Source organism: Hemicordylus capensis, chromosome 3 (assembly GCF_027244095.1).
Source record: "Hemicordylus capensis ecotype Gifberg chromosome 3, rHemCap1.1.pri, whole genome shotgun sequence".
Classification (NCBI taxonomy): domain Eukaryota; kingdom Metazoa; phylum Chordata; class Lepidosauria; order Squamata; family Cordylidae; genus Hemicordylus; species Hemicordylus capensis.
In genome coordinates, this window is record NC_069659.1 from 99,822,556 (window position 1) to 99,845,510 (window position 22,955).

Consider the following 22,955-nt stretch of genomic DNA (forward strand, 5'->3'; position numbering starts at 1 on the left):
CTTTCCCTCTCTGTTTTATAAAAATGGTTCTGAAGTGTTCGAGCTACTGAACAGATTAACTTAAGAAACCCTAGTAAAATGATACATATGTTTTGCATGGTCTTGCATTTCACATGATCAATTTCTGATATTATTTTGGATTCATTACTATATTTTTTACATCTGATAAATATTTCTTATATTTAAGATTCATTTTGAAGGTTGATTATCTTAGTGTAAAATATACATTGAGTTTTGTATGGAAAATAATTGTGCTAATTTGCATAATTGTGTTAAGAAATGGAGAATATTAGATTGTGGAAAGATTTAATCTTCACAGTTGCCACTGAAGAACAGTTCTGTTAAGTTCAAAACACATCAGGGAAGAGGTTTTATGAATGAATAAAGAACTGGTTATTAGTTAACATAGCATTTGGGGGAGGGGATAAACCCCCTTTCTTTTCCCCTTTTTTCCGTGGATGCCCCAATCCCTGTGTGTTTTTTTAAGAGGGCAAATAAGGCATCAATCCCCTTTTAAAAAAAATATGGGGTGGCTTGTAATGGAAAGTTTGTTTAAACAACAGGGAGGGAATCATGGAACAATCCTCATTTTTTTGTTTAAAAGAGAAATAAACCCCCTTCCCCTGATCTACTATGTTCATATGACTCTGACATTATCCGCAACATTCCACAGGGGATGGGATCTGTTGTCATTCTTTCTTAAAACACACTAAGATCATCTTCCCTCCTGCTTTAGATAGTAATAAATAACCATAAACCTGTGTTTTAAAGAAGAGAAATGTCCCCTGTGTATGATCAGGGGCCATGTCTCTTGTTGATAGTTTTTACGATGTACTAGTTTGCAGACTGCAGGGAAAGAGCAGGCACCAATAAGTGTGACTAAACAGGCCACAATTTTATTAAAACAAGCTAAACTACACAACCTAACATCCGTATGGAAGAGATGCCTTTAATACTCTGAACCCCATTTATATATTTTGAGTTGCTAATATGTTTTCCTTCTGGGGCGAGGACTAAGTAAAAGCTATGTTGATTCTTTAGTAAATAGCATTCCAAGACTGTTGTAAACAGTATGGTACTAAGGCTAGGAGAGTGTTCTTACCCACTCTCCACTCTCTGTTAGGGGTGTGCACGGAACCGCGGAGCTGCGGTCCGGCTCTGGGGTGAGGGGTTCCTTTAAGGGTGGGGGAGGGTTTACTTACCCCTCCCGCCGCTTTCTCCCATCTGACGCCCGTATTTTCTTTAGTAATTGGGGCAGCAGGATACCTCCCTGCCGCCCCTTCTCCCGGCGCTTGGCTGCAGTGCAAAAGGCTTTTAGAAGCCTTTTGTGTGTGTGTGCGCGCACGCAATTTCTTTAGTAATCGGGGTGGCCCGATTACTGAAGAAAGTACGGGCGCACATGCAAAAGGCTTCTAAAAGCCTTTTGCACTGCAGCAGGGAAAGCCTTTTGCACTAAGCAGGGGAAGGGGCGGCAGGGAGGTAGCCTGCTGCCCCAATTACTAAAGAAAATACAGGCACCAGACAGGGGAAAGCGGCGGGAGGGGTAAGTAAACCCTCCCCTGCCCTTAAAGGAACCCCCCACCCCAATCCACCCGAATCTGAACCACCCATGTCCGGACCGGTCCGGAGGCCTGTAGAATGGCCTCCGGACTGGTCCAGGCACATCACTACTCTCTGTTTATGTCATTTTTACTCATTTGTAGATTTATTTATTTTTTAAGAATGAAATTGCATACATTGCAGAAGTTTTGCAACACTCTTCCCATTGTATGTCCCCAACGTCAGGTATTGAGATGAATTCTGCTTGTATTCCATGAATTTATCTAGAGGATTGATCTCCACTGCCTAATTGATGAGTGGAATTCACCCACTTTCATCAGGTATTATTTCTTGTATGACATAGTGCCCCATATAAGATCTCTGGGTGGTTTTCAATTAAAACCCAAACCGTATAAAACACATTAAAATGACCATCATTAAAACTTAAAACATTATAAATTAAAAGCCTGATAAAATAAATGAATTTTCAAAAATAACTTTTAAACAGCCAGAGATGGGCAGGTTCTGATTTCATTTGGGAGTGTGTTCCGGAGTCTGGAGACCTCCCCTGATGATCTGAATAGGCAGCATGGTTCATGAAGAAGGTGCTCTCTGAAATACCCTGACCCCAAGCCATTCAGGACTTTATAGGTAATACACAGCACTTTGTATTTTGCCTAGAAACTAATTGGTAGCCAGTGTAGCCCTTTTAAAATAGGAGTAATGTGATCTCTTCACGTAACCCTGGAGATGAACCTGGCTGCCTCATTCTGCACCAGTTTCAATTTCCAGACTATGTACAAAGGCATCCCAAAGTAAGCACGTTGTAGTAGTCAAGCCTAGATGTTACCAGTATATACACCACTGTTTTAAGGTCGTTTCCCTCAAGAAAAAGGACGTAGCTGGCGTATCAGCCAAAGCTGATTAAAAACACTCCTTGCCACTGCCTCAACTTGAAATATCAGGGAGAGTTTAGGCTGATTGTGTACCTTTTTAGTTATTTTATGCTGTATATTTATCTATGGTAACAGTCTAAAGTTTTAATTTTGTTTGGCTTACGGCCATAAATAAAATGATTGATTGATTGAGGGAGAGTTTGTGTCCCTTAGTACTCCCAGACTACATATCTGCTCTTTCAGGGGGAGTGTAACTCCATCAAGAATGGGCAGATCTAAACTACTTCCTATGTTCTGACCTGGCGCAATGAATATCTTCTTCTTGTTTGGATTCAACTTCAGTTTATTCTCCTTTATCCCTCATGAATAAATCGGTTGGTTCTCCCTGCCTGGAATCTCATTACCAATTCCAGGCAGGCATTTAGGGAGGTTAATCTATTTCCTGATGAAGTTAATATGGAGAACTAGATCAGGTCATCAAGATATTGATCAGCAGTAGGTCATCAGCATATTGATAACAACCTGCACCAAATCTGATGATGATCTCTCCCAGTGGTTTCATGTTGATGTTAAAAAGCAATGGAGCCCTAGGGAACTCGATACATTAGCTCTTGCATTGAAGAGCAACCATTTCCAAGCAACACCATCTGAAGTCTACCTGAGAAGGAGTAGAACCATTGCAAAGCAGTGCTTCCCACTCTCAACCAGTGGCCCCTCTAATTTTTTCTAACAAAAATTAAAGGACAAACGCCTGGCGGAAAAGAAATGTCTTCAATAAGGTTTTAAAGGCTAAAGGAGAGGAGGCAGACTGAATCTGAGGTGGGCAGGGAGAGAATTCCAAAGTGAAGGGGCAGCAACAGAGAGCGCCTATATCGGGCAGCAGCGATATAGGAAGATGCTGGAAAGCATCATCTCATACTGTGCGGGAGGATGATAAACTCCTCCTGTATTCTACCAAAAGAAAACCACAGGGCTATGTGGGCGCCAAGAGTTGAAATCAACTTGATGGCACACTACCTTTTTGAGGCTGTAGTTCAGTCGCAGAGCACATGCTTTGTATAAATAAGTCCTAAGTTCAATCCCTGGCAACTCCAGGTAAGGCTGGGAAATAAGTTTCAAACTCTGAGGAACCACTGCCGATTAGTGCATACAATATTTACTGTACTTTAACCTTTACCTTTACTAATTTATTGACCGCCTGACTTCCTTAGACTCGAGGCGGTTTATATAAATTAAGACAGCAACAACAAAGACAAGAGAAGAAGGTGGGGAGAGAAAAAGAAAAGGAGAGGGGAAAAAGAAAAAGACCCCCCCACACACACACATGTTAAAAACTAAAAGCCTTTTCAGGAGCTTCTTAAAGGACAAAATGGAGGGGGCATTACGAATCTCAGGAGGCAGAGTGTTCCATAAGGAGGGGACTGTAACAGAAAAGGCCCTCCCAAGAGCCCGGGCTTCACATACCTCCCCTGGGCCTGAAACTCTCAGAAGGCCCACCTGAGATGACCTCACAGGGCAGGTCGAAGTTGGACAGGAGAGGCGGTCCTGAAGGTACACAAGCACCAGACCCTGAAAAGTTTTATAGGTGATAACTAGCACCTTGAATTGGACCCAGAAGTGAACTAGCAGCCAATGTGGCATCCTCAACAAAGGTGTAACATGACCATATTTTCTTGCCCATAAGCAGTTGGGCCGCAGCATTTTGGGCCAGCTGAAGCTTCCAAATAGTCTTCAAAGCCAACCCCAGGTAGAGCGCATTGCAGTAGTCCAACCAAGAGGTGATGCGGGCATGAGTTACGGTTGCCAGGGCCTGCTGGTTGAAGTAAGGCCGCAGTTGGTGTACCAGACCAAGCTGCGCAAAGGCTCCCCTGGCCACGACTTCCACCTGCTGTTCCAGCAGGAGCTGTGAGTCCAGGATGACCCCAAGTTGTGATCCTGCTCTTTCAAGGGGAGTGTGACCCCATCAAGGGAAGCACTCGAAACCAGAACCTGGCCAGATCAAGAAGCGAACAAGAGCAACTCTGTCTTGGAGGAATTAAGCCTGAGCTTGTTTTGGCCCATCCAAACCCTGTCAAGACATTCCTGACATCCCCGGATCAGCCCGGGATGGTTATGTACAATTGGATATCATCAGCATACCTCAAACTGACAGATGACCTCACCCAGTGGCGTCATATAGAAGGGAGTGAGGACTGAGCCCTGCAGCACTCCGCAAAAGAGAGGCCATGGACTAGAGCATTCACCTCCAATGTAAATTGTCTGAAACTGTCCACTAAGGTAGGAATGGAACCAGCACAACACTGTGCCCCCAATTCCCAACCCCCACAGACAATCCTGAAGGATACCATGGCTGGTAGTATCAAAAGCCGCTAAGAGATCTAATAAAACTGAGAGAGGCATGCTCCCCTCATAGAGGCTCCGATAGTACTGAACTATATAATACTGAACTAGACTGGCCAAGGGGTCTGACGTGGTATATGGCAGCTTCATATGCAACCTTGTAACATATTCTTAGTCTTCAAGTTTAAATAAAACTAGCTTAACCCACACAGAGGATCTGCATGCTAGTACTTGATTGCCCCTCTCACTTCAGAGATCTCTCTCCCCTCACCTGAGTCACACTCATTCTCCTCTTCTATCCGGTTGCTTCCATTCCCCTCATCCCTCTTGGTCTGCAGCGTTGCTGGCGCCTATTGGCCAAGCTGCAGCCCCTATCCCCAGAGATCTCCTCACCCAAGCCCCGCTCGTCCCCACAGGAGCAGCAGCAGTGATCAACCGGGCCCTTCCTTGTTGCTGATGCCGCCACTGCTGCCATGGGCGCTTGTTCCCTTCAGACCGCTGACAGGCTCGGGCCCATCCCTCGCCTTCCTTCTTTCTCTCTTCCCCTCCCTTCTTTTTCTCTCTTCTCCACTCACTCTTCCCCGTGTCTTTCTTCTCTTCACTCTCTCTCTCCCACTTCCTGAGTTAACAGATCTTGTACATCTTGTTTCCTCATCTAATTCACACAATGACAGCTGCCTCCTCCTGAAGGGGCTCTTTCCTCCCTCACAACCCCTCTGTTCGCAGACCCCCTGCCCACTACCCCCCATATATATTTGTATTTATATTTCCTCTCCTCTACAATCAAGAACATCTTCTGATGAGTAACAGTTGCATTCCAACTGACCTTAACTATCACAGGCTCCTCCTCCCTGTCTGCATATGGAATCCCCCTGCCCAATCAGGTGCTTCTGCTCGCGTACTCTCGTGAGAGCTGCCACATATGGGATTAGTCATAGGTACACCTTAGAGAATTATATATAGAAGATAGATAAGCATACAATGCACAACATTTTGTGAAAATTCTTGTACCTCTTCTTGCAGGACACACCGCTATTAAACTTTTAAATAATTGGGATTTTCCATGTCCTCAGTTGATGTCACCATCCTATATTTCCATGTTTGGAATTTGATTTTTTGGTTTGATTGTTTAAAAAGATGTGTTTATTTTTATTAAAACCAATCCCATGACAATAGATATGGTTCAATAACCCGGCCTAATAACGCATCCTGATAGAGGAAAAGAAAACATGGCAGCAGACTACAAAAGCAGGCAACCAAATATAGCGAGTTATAAAACAAAATGGAGTTCAGAATGATGTGTACATTTCCATGGTTGAAATTATTTGAACTCCTTTTCAAAATACTTTGCTATCCCCTGGATCACATTATCATTCATATATATATCACATTATCATTCTCTCATATCTCTCTCTCTCTCTCTCTCTCTCTCTCCAAATACCAATGATATGAAATTTAGTTATTTTAAAGTTGTTACACCTTTAATAAATCCTCAAGTGAGCACTAAATTGCTTAATAAGCTTTATCTGACAATTGCTGTTTCCATCTATATATAGCTCTAAAGCCAATCCTTGTCAGTAAAATGCTTAACAGGCTTTAAGGGTGGTTTTGTGTTGGCTAGAGAGAGAGCTTGCATAACAGAATCCAACTGATGCATAAGCTTTTTCACTTCAAATGAAAGATTTATTAGTAAGAATTATAGAAAACATAACACAATCCTACATACAGAGCAAGAGCACAAGCTGACTAAAAATTAGAGGTGATTTTTATCAGCTTCGGCTGATAAGCCAGCTGCGTCCATTTCTTGAGATGAATGATCTCAAAACTGTGGTACATATGCTGGTAACCTCTAGGCTGGATTACTGCAATGCACTCTATGTGGGGCTGCCTTTGTACGTAGTCCAGAAACTGCAGTTGGTTCCGAATGCGGCAGCCAGGTTGGTCTCTGGGTCATCTAGGAGAGACTATATTACTCCTGTGTTGAAAGAACTAAACTGGCTGCCGATATGTTTCCGGGCAAAATACAAGATTCTGGTTATTACCTATAAAGACCTAAACAGCTTAGGCCCTGGGTATTTAAGAGAACGTCATCTTGCCATAAGCCCTACTGCCTGTTAAGATCATCTGGAGAGGTTTGTCTGTAGTTGCCGCCAACTCATTTGGTGGCTACTCAGGAATGGGTCTTCTCCGTTGCTGCCCCTGGACTTTGGAATGTGCTCCCTGTTGAAATAAGAGCTTCCCCATCTCTGGCAACTTTCAACAAGGCACTGAAGGACACATTTATTCACCCAGGCTTTTAATTAGATTTATGGTTTTAATTTTTAATGTTGGGTTTAAATGAATTTAGTGTTAGTGATATTAATGTTTAAATGATTTTAATTGTAAACCACACAGACGTGCACATTTTGGATGATAATGTTAAATAAATAAATCTGGAAATTAATTCTTTCAAACTCTATACCTAGCCCTGTTTTTTTAAAAAGTATGTAAAATAACCTGTAAGTTGCTTGTTATTTAGAGCCACTCTATATGACTCCTTCTTTCTCAACACAACTATCATTTCTATTTTGGAAAAAAACATGTTTACCATGTGTACACCATCACATATGATGAACACAATAACTATTTTGCTAGTGTACATACAATCTTTTTAAATATCTGGAAACAAATTGGCAGCCAGTGCAGCTCTTTCAAAATAGATGTAATATGTTCCAAATGAGGGATTCTGAATAGTACCCATACTGCTGCATTCTTCACAAACTGAAGTTTACAAATATTCTTCTAGGGAACCCCCATGTAAATTGTATTTCAGGAATTTAGCCATGATATGACCAAGGCATGGGTAATTGTGGCCAGATCTCAAGAAAGGGATGCAGCTGGCACACTAGCCAAAGGCATCTCTGGCCTCTGTCTTCACTTGAGCATCCAAAAGCAGAACTGAGTCCAGCAACATCCTCCATATGAGGTGTGTGTGTGTACGTAAATAAAATGTTGATTTGAACAGGGATTTGGCATCTCTAGAAATGTGTCTGTTATACTGCCTGACAAACACACTAGAATAACCAATTAGGCTTTCAACAGAACAAAAATATTTTCCGAATTTAAATGTGCAAGGTCATCATTTACGCAGTGTTATAGCTGCATTACAGAATTGATGCCCATGAAAGAAAAGTAGTAATAAGTATAATAATGAAGAGTACCAGTATTTCCTTACTTTTGGATCCATGGTGCCAGAATATCAGATGAGAAGAAGTAAAGCTTTAATTATAAACCAATCAGGGGTGTAACTACTATTAGGCAGGGGGAGGTGGCTGCCTGGGGCCCCCCATGCCTCGAGGGAGCCCCCAGAGGCAAGTCACATGACTATATATTGTGAAGTGTGTGTGTGTATCAGCGAGGGGCCCATTTTAAAATTTTGTCTCTGGGCCCACTCCAGCCTTGTTATGCCCCTGAAACCAATACATGGATTCTATCCACAATGGTCTTGAGGCCATTTGTATTATCAGTGCATTTGAGTCTGCATTCATAGGAGCAGAAGAAACATTTTTATTGGGTTAAATTTTTAAAAGTAATTCTATTGATTGTAATAGTTATGAATTCTTTGGCTATGCTCACACAACCGTTTTTCTACCCCGAGTTTAGCGAATCATCTGATGGGCAAATGCAGCCAGCAGATCACTTTCACTGCTGGGTTTCTGCGTTGCACCATCCATATGATCCCAGTTAGCAGTTCTGACTGATTAGCACCATTCCTGGTGCCTTGCACAGGGAGTGCAATTTTTGGAGAGGGCTTTGACTCCCACAACTTCCATTGGTCAAAAACAGAAACAAAAAAGGGATGCCCCTTCAGACAAAGGGCAACCTTGGCAAAGAGACATCCAGGGACCACTTGTGCAACCTTTCCCCACTGTCTGTGTTCATATGTTGCAAAAGTGTGTGTGTGTGTGTGTGCTTGAACAGATTCAAGTCAAATTGATTCGGTCACAAATAGATTCTCACATCCCTACCAGCCACTATCACATGAGTGGCCAGGGCTTCCTGCTAACATCTGTCAGTGGAGTGTGGGGCTGCTATCCCTGTGTTGTTGGCCATGGTGTGCCGTAGCTTGAAGGGGTGTGGGTTTGGGTGGGGCATGCAAGTATTGATGATGTGGTGTGTTGCCAGGCAGAGTGCAGCCAAAGGTGTTCTGGTTGTGTTGCCCTGGTATGTGGGCAAGAGGCTAGAGCATCAGCAGGCATGGTCTACTCTGGGCATGGACATTTATGGTACCTGCCAAGGTGAGGGTGTGTGAGATGGAGGTAACCAGGATTGGTGAGAGGTGGAGGTTCTCACAATAAATGGATTATGGTCATTGTGTCCAGCGGGATGCCTAACCCAGATCTGATCCTTGATCGACCACGTACAACGCTCTGGGCTCCTTGAAGGAAGAGCGGGATATAAATAAATAAATAAAAATGAATCAAATATCACGTTAACTCCGCAGCACTCAATAAGAATTGCTGACGCACACAGGTTCACAGGATCTCACTAGTGTCAGTCAACACCATTTAACATGGTTGTGAGAACTCAGACTTAATTTGCACGTGTCTCTACAGAATTTAATTAAGTGAAGTTCCATATGACATTTTCATAAGGAATTAACGTTAATGAGGCTCAAAACTCATGCTCTTTGAGGCAACCACAAATGAAGATGTGGACTTTTCAAAGGAACCAAGTAGAATAAGCAACTCCAGTGCTTTTTAACGTTTACATGAAACCGCTGGGAGAGATCATCAGGGGATTTGGAGCTGGGAGTTAACAGTATGCTGATGACACCCACATCTCTATATCAACATCTACTTCTCCATGTCTTCAGGAGCTGGCATATTGTCCCTAAATGCCTGCCTGGAAGCAGTAATGGGCTGGATGAGGGAGAATAAACTGAAGCTGAATCCAGATAAAACGGAGGTACTTATTGTGCGGGGTCAGAACTCTAGAGACGATTTTGATCTGCCTGTTCTGGATGAGGTCACACTTCCCCAAAAGGAACAGGTTCGCAGTCTGGGAGTACTTCTGGATTCACACCTCTCCCTGGTTTCTCAGGTTGAGGCAGTGGCCAGGGGTGCTTTCTGTCAGCTCCAGCTGATACGCCAGCTGCGCCTGTTTCTCGAGATCAATGACCTCAAAACAGTGGTACATCTGTTGATAACCTCCAAACTTGACTTCTGTAATGAGCTCTACGTGGGGCTGCCTTTGTACGTAGTCCGGAAACTTCAGTTGGTTTAGAACGCGGCAGCCAGGTGGGTCTCTGGGTCATCTCAGAGAGACTATGTTACTCCTTTACTGATGGAGTTACACTGGCTGCCAGTAGGTTTCGGGACAAAATACAAAATGCTAGTTATAACTTACAAAGCCCTAAATGGCTTAGGCCCTGGGTATTTAAGAGAGCGTCTTCTTCATTACAAGCCCCACTGCCCATTGAGGTAATCTGAGGAGGTCCATCTCCAGTTACCGCCAACTCGTTTGGTGGCTACACAGAGTTGCGCCTTCTCGGTCACTTCCCTGAGATTGTGGAATGCACTTCCTGCTGAGATACGATCCTCCCCATCTCTGGCAGTTTTCAAAAAACACCTGAAAACCCATATTTTCGCCCAAGCTTTCTCAGCTTCCTAATATTTTTGGGTTTTAATTCCTGGCTTATTTTTAAATTTTTAAATTGTTTTTAAGTTTTTGTATATGTTTTTAACTGGTTTTATGTTATTGTAAACCACCAAGAGATGAAAGTTTGGGGCGGTATACAAATTTGATAGACAGAGAGACAGATAAACAAACGAACTATGTTGTGATTGTTTTATATTATCTGTTTTCAAATCGATTCCAGGAAGATTTTTTTTTTTAAGTGATTATTGGCCAAGTGAAGTCTGTCCTCTTGAACCTTGTGTTCTTTTCAAGTTACTTTGTACATAATGCACCAACTATTGAGATATCAGGATGGAATTCTATACACAAGTTTGGGACATGACACTACATTTCAAGTTTAAAAACCAACTTGACCTGCTCACCCATTTTCAAAGAGAGAGAAAAATGCAAAATATGTGTTAATGCTATTAGCTCCCTTGAGTATTGAGAAAGCAGAATGGCACACTTGTTGCATATGTTTATCGTATAATTCTCCATATGAAGTTATAACACCAGCTCAGCCTCCATACCTGTGTTGTTGTGGTTGACTAGAAAAGATGGAAAATGGATTCCAGTGTGCTGTCTGAAGCCAGGTCTTTCGAACACTGTGTTTTGCTAGTAGGTTTTATTTATGTTGTCAGCAATGAGATTTTAGCTTTAAATACAGTATACTGACTTGGTGAAGTGAGGCCTTTAATTTATTTCTCCCATCTAGTATTCCATTTGCAAGTTTGCTTAGGTATTTGCTGGTTTGTAACAACTCTTTGAACATTAACGTACTGAAATGAAATTTGATATGCACCATCCTAGCACCGTTCTGTTTTTCAAGCCTCAATACCACCTTGATCCTTACACATGTTTCCAAAGTGGAAGAAAACACAAAATGCAGTGCAATAAATAGTTTTCCTGAAGACTGATACACTGGAATGGTATGCATGTTCAAGCGAGCATTCTGTGTTTTGAGAAGAGACCCCACATTAACCACAGACCTCTCGTTTAAGAGGGCCGGGAAAGATGTAAAACATAGCATAATATAGTATTTGTTTTAAAGACTACAATAAGAGATAAGAGGGAACACTGTGTATGATACAGTTTTTTGTCTGAAATTCAACACTTCATGTTCAAACAGGTGAGCATTCTGTGTTTTGAGAAGAGACCCCACATTAACCACAGACCTCTCGTTTAAGAGGGCCGGGAAAGATGTAAAACATAGCATAATATAGTATTTGTTTTAAAGACTACAATAAGAGATAAGAGGGAACACTGTGTATGATACAGTTTTTTGTCTGAAATTCAACACTTCATGTTCAAACAGGTGAGTAGAAGTAGGAGAGAGGGCATTCCCTCAGTTCTTGCTTCCCAGAGGCATCCAGTGGGCTACTGTGTGAAGCAGGATGCTGGCCTAGATGGGCCTCGGGCCTGATCCAGCAGGGATTTTTTTATGTTCTTACTTGTTCAACAGAGAAAAACATACGTTAATATGATATATACCCTGGTCATTGAGAAATCTCACCAGTTTCCAAGGGGCATGAGAGAGCAAAGCTTTTCAAATACCATGCAGAATCCAGATCAAGTTAGTCATGACTAAATACTGGTGAAATCAAGGAGATAATTTAGTCATGCTTAAATTCTGTTAATTTTGGTCATGATGAACTTAGTCTGCATGCTGCCCATTGCATTTTATTATTTTGCCTAGAATAGTAGTAGTGAGGTAGAATAATAGAACTAAAGGCTTTGCAGCCATGATATTAAGAACAGATTTCAGATGTTGGTAGCATATGAATGATGTTTTAGTAACATTAAACCATCAAAATTGTAAACATTTTTGCACGTTCTAACATGTTACCTTAGCAAGATTTTAACACTAACTATAAATAAACACTAGGCTCCAATGACTGTTGCTGGTGTCTGTCATGTTCCTTTTTAGATTGTGAGCCCTTTGGGGACAGGGATCCATCTTATTTATTTATTATTTCTCTGTGTAAACCGCCCTGAGCCATTTTTGGAAGGGTGGTATAGAAATCAAATAAATAAATAATAAATAAAATGGTTAGACATTTAAGAATGATGTCCTGTATTGTTCAGACACCAGGTAAAGGCCTTTTTGTTCATTCAGGCCTTAAAAGTTTTTGAAATTTTTTGATGTGTAATGTTTTTGTATTGTACTTTATTTCCTTTTTTTGGTCTGTTCTGATTTACTGTGTGTTTTTTATTTCATGTTTCAGTGTGTTGTAAGCTGGCCAGAGGACAATTTGTTACAGGGCAACCAACAAAGTTTATTAATTACTAGCTGACCCAGCACAGAGCATCTGTGCCCCTAGTTCTCCCTGCCCCATCTTCATTTCATCTCTATCCCTTCAGCCGTTCTCCCCCATCCCTTTGACCAGTTGGTTTTCCCCTTCTCCACATCCCTTCAGCCAGTTCACGCCTGCCCCCATCCCTCAGCTCCAGTTTCGCCGCCCGTGTCGCCGCCTGCTCAGCCGTTGTCCTCGTGAGGAGGTGGGAGGTTGGAGCTGATGTGGACTCTCCCACCGGCTCGCAGTGGCGGCGGCACCTCATCCTCGACCTCCCTCCCTCCTCAGCAGGCTGGCTCGGAGAGAGGCTTCCCCTGCTGTGCTCTGCTCTGCTCTGTTCTGCCCTGCTAGGAAATCTTGTGAGAGCTACCATGCATGGGATTACATGGATTTAACATTCTCTGTCACTGCCAGTACTGAAAGGACTTGGCTTTACTATGTTTCTTTCACTTTGGTTTTTCATCTACAGTTCTTTGTAGACTTTTGCAGCCATCATTGCTGCAAGGCTTTAGTGATATAGCAGTGTGACTTCTTAGCATTTCCTAGTGTTTTCTTCTGCCACTTGTGGATCTTTTATTCTCCCATGTGTAAAGTGAACTAAGTAAGCCCATAAAACCAAAAGTCCTGTTCTCTACTGGCTAAAATTATTATTGTGTTGCTCTGTGTTTTCACTGAAAGGAACATGATGTGTTTCAGGGTAAATATGGACATTTTAACTATGTGAGCATTTTATGGTCTGTGTTTTTTAAGAATACATTTTCAAAAGGCAACATTAGTTATGTTACAAAAGTGTGATATTTTCATAGGAATTTTCCCAATTCTTAAAATATAAATTTACTATGATTATACTCATTCTGTTTTCTGTTGTAATTTTAATTACAAGGGATAAAAGTCTCCCCTTGAGAACTAAGAACTTGTATTGGGGATCCCATTTTAATGAGGCAAAAGTTGCCAGACCCACCTGGTCTACCTTTTATATTCCAACTGTTTAGCCAGGAACGACCAAATATTATAACCAGGGATTTATTTATTTTTATTTGTTTGATTTATAACACCTTTCATTAAAAAAATCATCCCAAGGTGCTTTACAGAAGTTAATACAATAAAATTCCATAAAATCACATTAAATTATTAAGATCGATTAAGAACATAAAAACACCAAAAGTACAGCCATAAAAACAAAGCAGAGCAGCCAGAGAGAAGAGACTGGCAACCCCTAAGTCAGTGATCTTCACTGTTTAGGTAGCGGAAGCCAATGGCACCCCATGCCAGTGCACATCCATCCCACCGCCAGCATGTGTCCCCCCTCACCTTCTGCTGTGGGCCGGTGAGGGGGGCAGGCACACAAAGGTGCTGACAGAACATCTTATTGTCATCGTCCTTGTGTCCTGCCGCTGCTCAAAAGACACAGCAGAAGGTGTGGGGAAGCATATGTGCCCCATCAGCAGGGAGGGCATGCATCCATCATTGGGGGGGAGGAGGGAGAGAGGATGGAGCACCGGCAGTGACAGGAAGTGGACTGGAGGAGAAGGTACGAGGCTTGGACTTTGCCAGCTTGTCTTTTGGCCTCAACCAGGATATTTATTTCTTCCTCCCCTCTAGCCTGGCTTGGATAGGCAGAAGACTGGCTCTGCTCAGCTGTTGCTCTGCTGTTTTGCTGCTTTCATTAGTGTTGTGGCCTTTTTCTTCTGACTACCTGATAACTTCTACCTGTGGGCGCTAATTACATCAGCCCTGTCTTGGAGCATCTTGTGAGAGGAGAGACTGGGTTTCTGGGAGCTTATAAGAAAGGAGGGAGCACCAGAGGTGCGGCTAGTTGTAGGCGGCTGATGAAGCCAGTTGTCAAAGAGGGCCAGCCTTTGGTGCCAGGCAGTGTTCCCTCTAACAGGGATGCCCAGATGTTGTTGACTACAACTCCGATAATCCCCAGCCAAGGGCCATTGCAGCTGGGGATGCTGGGAGTTGTAGCCAACAACATCTGGGCATCCCTGTTAGAGGGAACACTGGTGTCAGACCTTCGGTGTTGGGCTGAGGGGTGGGGCAGAGTATACCATCATATGATTGTACAAGAAGCTGAAACTTCTACTGTGGAGTTGTGTGTGTGAAATCAATCTACTATGTGTTTAAGTTTGTCTAGAGATGGGGAGACAGGGGCAGTGTCCATTGACTGGTGGGGCAGTTATTCCAGTTGATGGTGGGGAATAGAAGAAGTAACTTTGGCAGGACAGTAGTCCACTACTGGGGAAGGGAAATCTGAAATCTAATAACTGTTTCCGTTTCTGGCTGCCCTGTCAGCTCTTTGACCTCGGGGAGCAGTGCCAACTACCCACAGAGCCTCACCTTGCTCCAGGTCAGTCCAGAATAAATTGGAAATAATCTGTGATCTGATTTTAGATGAAGGGGCTGACCTGGTATGTATCACAGAGACATGGCTGGGGGAGGCTGGTGGCTAGTCTGGTCTCAGCTTCTCCCTCCAGGGTGCTCTGTTGAGAAGCAGGCAAGAGGATGTGGGCAGGGAGGTGGAGTGGTTGTGGTCTATAAGAATAACATCTTGCTTACCAAGATCCCTGTTGAAGTGTCTCATCATATCATGTATGTGTACTTAAGTATGGGGATCAGGGATAGACTGGGACTTCTATTGCTGTACTGATCACCCTACTGCCCAACAGAGTTCCTAACTGAGCTCATGGAATTGGTTGCAGAGTTAGCATTTGGAGTCCCCCAGACCTGTGGTGGTTTCACTTTGGGACCGATTTGTCCAGGGTAGCTCAGGAATTCGTAGCAGCCGTTACAGCTATGGTCCTATCCCAAGTGGTCTCAGGACTGATGCATGATGCAGGTCCTATGATTTCCCCATTGTCATGGACAGACCACCATCCTGTTAAGGTTGGACAAATCCCACCTCCGCAGGGCTTGGGGGCCTATTTAGGATGGTCCACCCAAGAAGGTTATTGGATCCAATAGGATTCCAAGAAGCCTTGGAAAGATTTAGTGTTGGCTCTGCCAGTGATCCTGTTGATGCCCTGGTGGAGAATTGGAACAGTCAGCTCACCAGGGCAGTAGACAAAATCGCTCCTAAGCATTCTTTTCGACCCACTTTGAAACTCACCCCTTGGTATATGGAAGATCTGCAGAAGTTGAAATGGCAAGGTCGATGACTGGATTGCAAGTCAAGAAGGACCCTACTTGAATCCGACAGATTAAGTCATAGAGCACATTTGAAGACCTATGCTCTGGCAATATGTGCAGCAAAGAAGTGATTCTTCCCATATTTTATTCACCAGCTCACACCTGGTGGAGTTGTTCAGGGTTGTGAAGGGGTTAGTTTATGCCCCTCCTTCCCTGAATCAAAATTTGGAACCCACTGTGATGTTTTAAATGAGCCCTTTGTGGACAAAATCTCCTGTATTTGGGCCGACTTAGCCTTGGATCCCACAGTCCAGTGTTAGATGCAGAATTTTCCAGCAACTCCCCTTATGTGGTTAGACTGGATCAGTTCCAATTTTTGATTCCTGAGGATGCAGACAAGTTGCTTGCATCGGTGTGGCCTACCACCTGTTCTCTTGACCCTTGTCCAACATAGCTTATATTATCTGGCAGGAACGTTGCTGTAAAAGGTCTGGTAGAGATTATAAATGCTGCTCTGAGGGAGGGCAGGAATCCTCCTTGTCTTAAGGAAGCAATCATTAAACTTTTTCTTTAGAAGCCTGCCTTGGATCTTTAGAGTCAAGCAACTATAGGCCTATCTCTAATCTTCCATGGTTGGGCAAGGTAATTGAGAGGGTGGTGGCCTCTCAGCTCCAGACGGTCTTGGAGGAAACTGATTATCTTAGACCCATTTCAGCCTGGCTTTTGGGCAGGCTATGGTGTGGAGACTGCCTTGGTCAGCCTGATGGATGATCTACAATTAGGAATTGACAGTGGGAGTGTGAATCTGTTGGTCCTTTAGGATTTTGGTGACTTTCAGTACTATCAACCATAGTATGTTTCTAGAGCATCTGAGGTGGATGGTGTGGGAGACACTGCTTTGTGGTGGTTCTGCTCCTACCATTCCAGTAGATTCCAAATGGTGTCGCTTGGAGACTGCCGCTCTTCAAAATCTGAACTTCGGTATGGTGTTTCTCAGGGCTCCATACTGTCTCCAATGCTTTTTAACATCTTCATGAAACCACTAGGAGAGATCATCAGGGGATTTGGTGCAGGGTGTTGCTAGTATGCTGATGACACCGAAACCTATTTCTCCATGTCAAACCTCATCAGGAGAAGGCATAACCTTCCTAAATGCCCCCCTCGAGGAGGTAATGGGCTGGATGAAGGATAAACTGAAATCCGCTGGTTCTGGATTGGATCACACTTTGCCAGAAGGAGCAGGTGTGCAGTCTGGGAGTGCTTCTGGATCCAAAACTCTCCCAGGTTGAGATGGTGGGCAGAGGTGCTTTCTATTGGGATAAAAATGGCACGAAGGTTGAAGATATTTTTATATAAGTGGTCGAATTCCTGATTGTTAATTCTTGCTATTCCTTTTCCTATATCAGTGGTTCCCAACCAGGGTTCCTCACTGATGTTGCTGAACTACAACTCCCAGCATCCCCAGCTGTAATTTATTATGGCTGGGGATGCTGGGAGTTGTAATTCAGCAACATCTGAGGAACCCTGGTTGGTAACCACTGTGAGATGACTGAGTATAAGCACTGAAGATTGTACTACTACTAAAATACATGTTGAGCAGAATGACATTGGTATGCAGTGAATATATTGTCTGAAACATCTTTGTATTGTCTGTTAATCTGCTGAGACCAAGTATAAGCTTTATGTATTGCATTTCTTCCCACCCTGTTAATAGTAACTAGTAGAATAGTGTGAAGCAGCCCATATTTGGATTCAGAGGCTACTTTGGTGGTTCAGATGGCTGGGCCTGTTCAGTTCAGCCACTAATCAAATAATTGTTTCAATTTGTGGCCAAAGCATCAGCCACCCAAAGTACATCTCCAACCCCTGTACTTAGCAAATGGGCCTTTTCATAATCTTTTTTGTTTCTAGTAACAAGGGAGTAGCAGCTGTTGCTGAGTATAGGTTTTTAACCATCTTAAAGGACATTTGGAAGCCACTTTATTCTTGATCTTGGGCAGTCCTGGGACTGGCACTGGTGCTCCTGGGAATCATAACCTTTCAGAGAATGGCTGCTTCTCCCATACCACCAGGATAAAAAAAGATTATCCAATTCCAAACCCATCTGATAATTACAGGATTGAGGGAGGCTTTGAAGACCTGTTTGGCACTATTAGGCTCACAGTGGACAGTGTTCCATTTTAGGTCAAACTGGCTCCATTTGGGGCCTGTTTGATTCAGGGCCAAATAGTCCTCTGAATAATTGTGCAACCTTACTAACCATGGCTCTTTGTGACTCTCCTTCAGCAGTTTTCCTACCATGGCATTTTATAGGTGCACTTATAAGGGCATGCATTTGGAGCCCCACTGGAGAAAAAGTAATTGTGATTTAAAGTAGTTGGTGAAATGGTTAAGTACCCATTCTTGCTCCCGTTAAATTGTCCGGTCCTGTTTCTTCCTAGACACTGTGTGCTTTTTTTACATAGACATGCATGTAATGTATGTGTGTGCGTGTGTAGAGACCCTGTGATCTTGGGTTGGCATGAATTCTGACCCTGCTGAAATGGATGGAAACATTCACACTGACTTTAAGCTCTTCAGTGTCTGAACGCTGATTAAATGTAACTTTGAAACTTTAGTTCAGGGATGGACAGCTTCTTCAGAAGGGAGAGTCAAGATCCTCCTTGACCAAGTGCTTGGAGACTGGATCTCTGCCCATGATATCTGGCCCTGTGCACCTTTGCAGGGATGATGTAGTTCTCTAGGCTGAAACACTTGGCAGGCATGAAATGATAGGGCACCCATATCTATTTTCTAACAACATAGAAGCTTCTGAGGCATTCTGTCAGCTTAATACTGACAGGTGCCACACAACTGGAAAGGATTTCTGTGGTCTGACCCACTCCCACAGTGCTGGCCAGGCCCAAGACAGCTCTCACATTCCTCCCAACTGTCTGCTGACCAGTGTTCCCTAAGGTATGCACATGTACATGCACTCACAAGTTTTTTGATGCTAACTCAGTTAATTTTAGATCCTGCTCAGGCTGAATCAGGAAGGCCCCATGAATGCACATGCGCACACATTGTCTTGATACTGCCGCCCAGAACAAAACTCATTCCGCACACAGATGAAAAAAATTAGTGGGAACACTGCTGGTGACCCTCTCATCTTTAACTGAAAAAATGCCTCTAAGGCTCTGAATGATCCTAGAAGCCCATGAGATATCATGACATATGCAAGGTGCCTGCCAAATCAGTAGTAGTGTCTTATACACTTTATGAAGTCCTGCTTCTGACTGTGAACTGGTTTTAGGGTTCAGGTTTGATTTAGTTCTTGGATTTCTGTACAGGTGAACAATTCATTGAAAATTTTCCTCTTTAACTCTTATCCTGGAACACTTGGATCAATTTAGAGTTACAAAGATGTTGTGTGTGTGTGTGTGTGTTTAGGCACTTTTGTTGCTGCTTAATTTCAAAGTGAAAACTATTTTAAAAAGTCAGTTTTATGTTTTGTATTGTATTGTTGCAATCTACGGTTATACTTTAAAAATATACCATAACTTTACCAAAATTAAGTCAGTTTTAAAGGTAATTGTAAAGGTTAGCTGCCACATACACAGTGTAATTCTTGGGTTTCATAGAATACTTGAGAATATTTGATGGGTCAGTTGTCCAGTGTGCCCCCCAAAACAACAATAACAACCCTTGTATAAATATGGGTTAAACAAATCCACATGTTCTTTGCATAATTCTGATTCTGTTTGTCACAGGGAACCACAAGCAACCTGGCCTGAAATTTCTGTAGCACCTTTCAAGAGCAGGTTTGCACTCACAGGAGTTTGTAACAAAGCCTTAGATTGTCAGGGTATTGAATTCTGTGCCCAGTGCTGCATACAGGAGAACCTCATTATTTGTGGAACTGCTATTCGCAGTTCCGCATATCCGCAGGTGTCTAATAGACACCCATTTCCATTATCCATGGATATCAATGGGTTAAAACCTATGTATCCGTGGTATCTAGAAGGCCGGAAGTGACTGTGGAGGTCATTTCCAGCCACCATTTTGTCTTCAGGAGAGAGGAGGATACAGGAGGAACCATTTTCTGGCTCATTTCCTGAAGAAAACAAAGGGACTACTTTTGTGATTTGGGGGGCCATTTCGTCCTTTGGAGGGTATGCCTGGGCACATGGGGGACCTATGGAGCACACCACAGTAATTTTGAGGCCACTTAGGGGCAGTTTGGGGGCTTTTCCCAACTTTCCCCTCCACCTTGGAATCTAACCCCCCATTTCCCATAGCCCTAATATTTCATTATTCACAGTTCCATTACTCGTGGTAGTAGGTGAGGAACAGAACCCACATGAGGAATGGGGTTCTCCTGTACAGTACTAGCTTGACACATTTAAAAACAATTTAAAAATTTAAAAATAACCAGAAATTAAAACCCAAAAATAATAGGAAGCTGAGAAAGCTTGGGCGAGAAGATGGGTTTTCAGGTGTTTTTTGAAAATTGCCAGAGATGGGGGGGATCGAATCTCAGCAGGGAGCATGTTCCACAATCTCGGGGCAGCGACCAAGAAGGCCCATCTCTGTATAGCCACCAAACGAGTTGGCGGTAACTGGAGACGAACCTCCTCAAATGACCTCAATGGGCAGTGGGGCTTGTAATGAAGAAGACACTCTCTTAAATACCCAGGGCCTAAGCCGTTTAGGGCTTTGTAAGTTATAACTAGCACTTTGTATTTTGTCCGGAAACCTATTGGCAGCCAGTGTAACTCCATCAGTAAAGGAGTAACATGGTCTCTTCGAGATGACCCAGAAACCAACCTGGCTGCCGCGTTCTGAACCAACTGAAGTTTCCGGACCAGGTACAAAGGCAGCCCCATGTAGAGCGCATTACAGAAGTCAAGTTTGGAGGTTACCAGCAGTTGTACCACTGTTTTGAGGTCGTTGATCTCGAGAAATGGGCGCAGCTGGCATATCAGCCAGAGCTGATAGAAAGCACCTCTGGCCATATCTTGCTCTCTACCTTCATTTGGGACTTTTTGAGTTATGAGTTAGCCATGAGTGGATAGCAGTGTGTATGTTGGCTATCAGTAACTGACATTGATCTCCAGGGGAACTGCAGCAGGGGAAAAAACCCTTTCTAGAGCGCTGGCTGAACTTCTGCAGAATATTAACCCATCCCCCCAACTCAAGGGGGGGTGGTTTTAAAGTGACCGCAGTAGTTTAGTTGAACTCCACTCTAATAGAAAGGTCTTTCTCAGACTTTTCCTCCCTCACAAAACCCCTCAGCTCCTCTCAGATGAAAAAACAAGACCCACACTAGAAAAATCCTTGATCCCTCTTTATTAAAGCTGCTGCCAGGACATTTCTGAACCAGTACTTGTACAATCTTCCCTTGCCAACCACAAGTTTCCCAATCACAGTTTTGTGTATCTGCATCCGGGAAATTGTGGCAAGTCTCAACAACCGCAACCTTAGTATCTGCAGTTTGGCGAGATGGGGCGGGGGTGGTTTCATGATTTTGTGGGGTCGGGGATGTTTTGGGGCATGGGGGTCATTTTTTGGGGGGTGTCCTTCCTCTTACTCACTCCTGGGGATTTGGGGGGATTTTTTCCTATTTTTACTGTATTTTGGGGTCTCTTTGTGACCGCAGTTCCCCTCACCCCTGTTTGCCATTTATTTCATTGGCTTGTCTACCGTCAATTCACCAACCGCGAGGTTTTCCTGGAATGGAACCTTCACATTTGGCTAAGGATTACTGTAGTTTCGAGGGAAGACTGCAGATCATTTAGTTTTCAGTGAGCACATTTTAAGTATTGATGCTAGTTTAGTAAGTGTGACTTACATCAAGAAACCAACTCCTCAACAACCATCTATAGAATGAGAGTTGAAAAACTCTCCTTGCCTTTCATATTGATATGCTATGAATATGTTTGATCAGCATTCAGAGACAATTGAGATCTGCATTTGCGAATTGCAATTCCTCTTAGGTTGGTATTGAATATCAAAGTATAGAAGAGCAGCTTTCTTTCTGAATTTTTATAGTCCCTTAAAGCTTTCAACAAGGTAGCAATGACTCATAGTTGTTACTGAATCAGTCCCTATGTGTACTCTTTACAGCAAAAACATATCTCATTCAGGCACATGGCACAAGCGCAGGATTCAGCATTGTCTTTTGTCTGCCTCATCAGCTGTGTCCAACCCTAGCATCCACCTTCTGCCCAATCAAGACCACCCTCCCACAGCTATTGGCCAATCATTGGCCTGTATTCCCCTGGCTTCCTACCTCTATCCTCCCCAACTAGACAGGCTTCCTACTTCCCTTCTCCCCAACTATTGGACAACATTCCTTCCCCAGATCTTGTTGCTTGCATCTAGTAATCAGCGGTAGAGAACAAGCAGCAAAGAAACCCAGGTACTCTTCTTTCCATACGCCTTGATGGATTTATTTTCCCTCCCACTCCCATACTATAGCCCCTTCCTGTGTTTCGCATACCCCTAGGAGAACATATATAACATGTTGATTTATTTTAATTATTTACTAAATTTGTATACCACCCCCTACTGAAATCTCTAGATGGTTTGAAACTGTTTTGAGAAAATGTGTTGTAATTGTAAAAGGGAAGACTATATGCCCCTGCCTTGCTTTAGCCTACTCTTGGAAGAGAGAGGCTTTTGGGAGAGAAAGGGTATATAATTTTTCAAAAAGGATTGCATTCTTGCTTCATTTATAACAGAAATACTTGTTCTAGGCAGTTGTTGAGAATATTCTCTCTGCTGTGCATTGTCTTAATATGTGACTACCCCTTTGCCAGAAAAAGGTGTACTTTAAAACTTGGATAAATAAATATGTATGTTTATTGCAGAAAATACTCAAATATATCCATAGATGCTTTTTAAAAAAAAACCCTGCAGATTTTTCCCCCAGTTGTCTTTTTATTCTGGTGGTAGTGCAAATTCTTTAGTGTTTAAATCTTTCCACTATTGTATGCTGGAGCCAGACAAGGTAGTAACTGAAACTTTTACTGACTTCTCACACCATTCACAAGTTTTATAAATATGTCTTTTAACAAAGACTGTCAAACAGATTTGATAACCATAATATTCAACATGA

General features: G+C 43.0%; 1 protein-coding gene across 26 annotated transcripts in view; it reads left to right on the top strand.

Moving 5' to 3' along the window:
* The window catches only part of CASK (calcium/calmodulin dependent serine protein kinase), a 402,451-nt gene that overhangs the window by 73,710 nt on the left and 305,786 nt on the right, over positions 1-22,955 (top strand). The window lies entirely within an intron of this gene.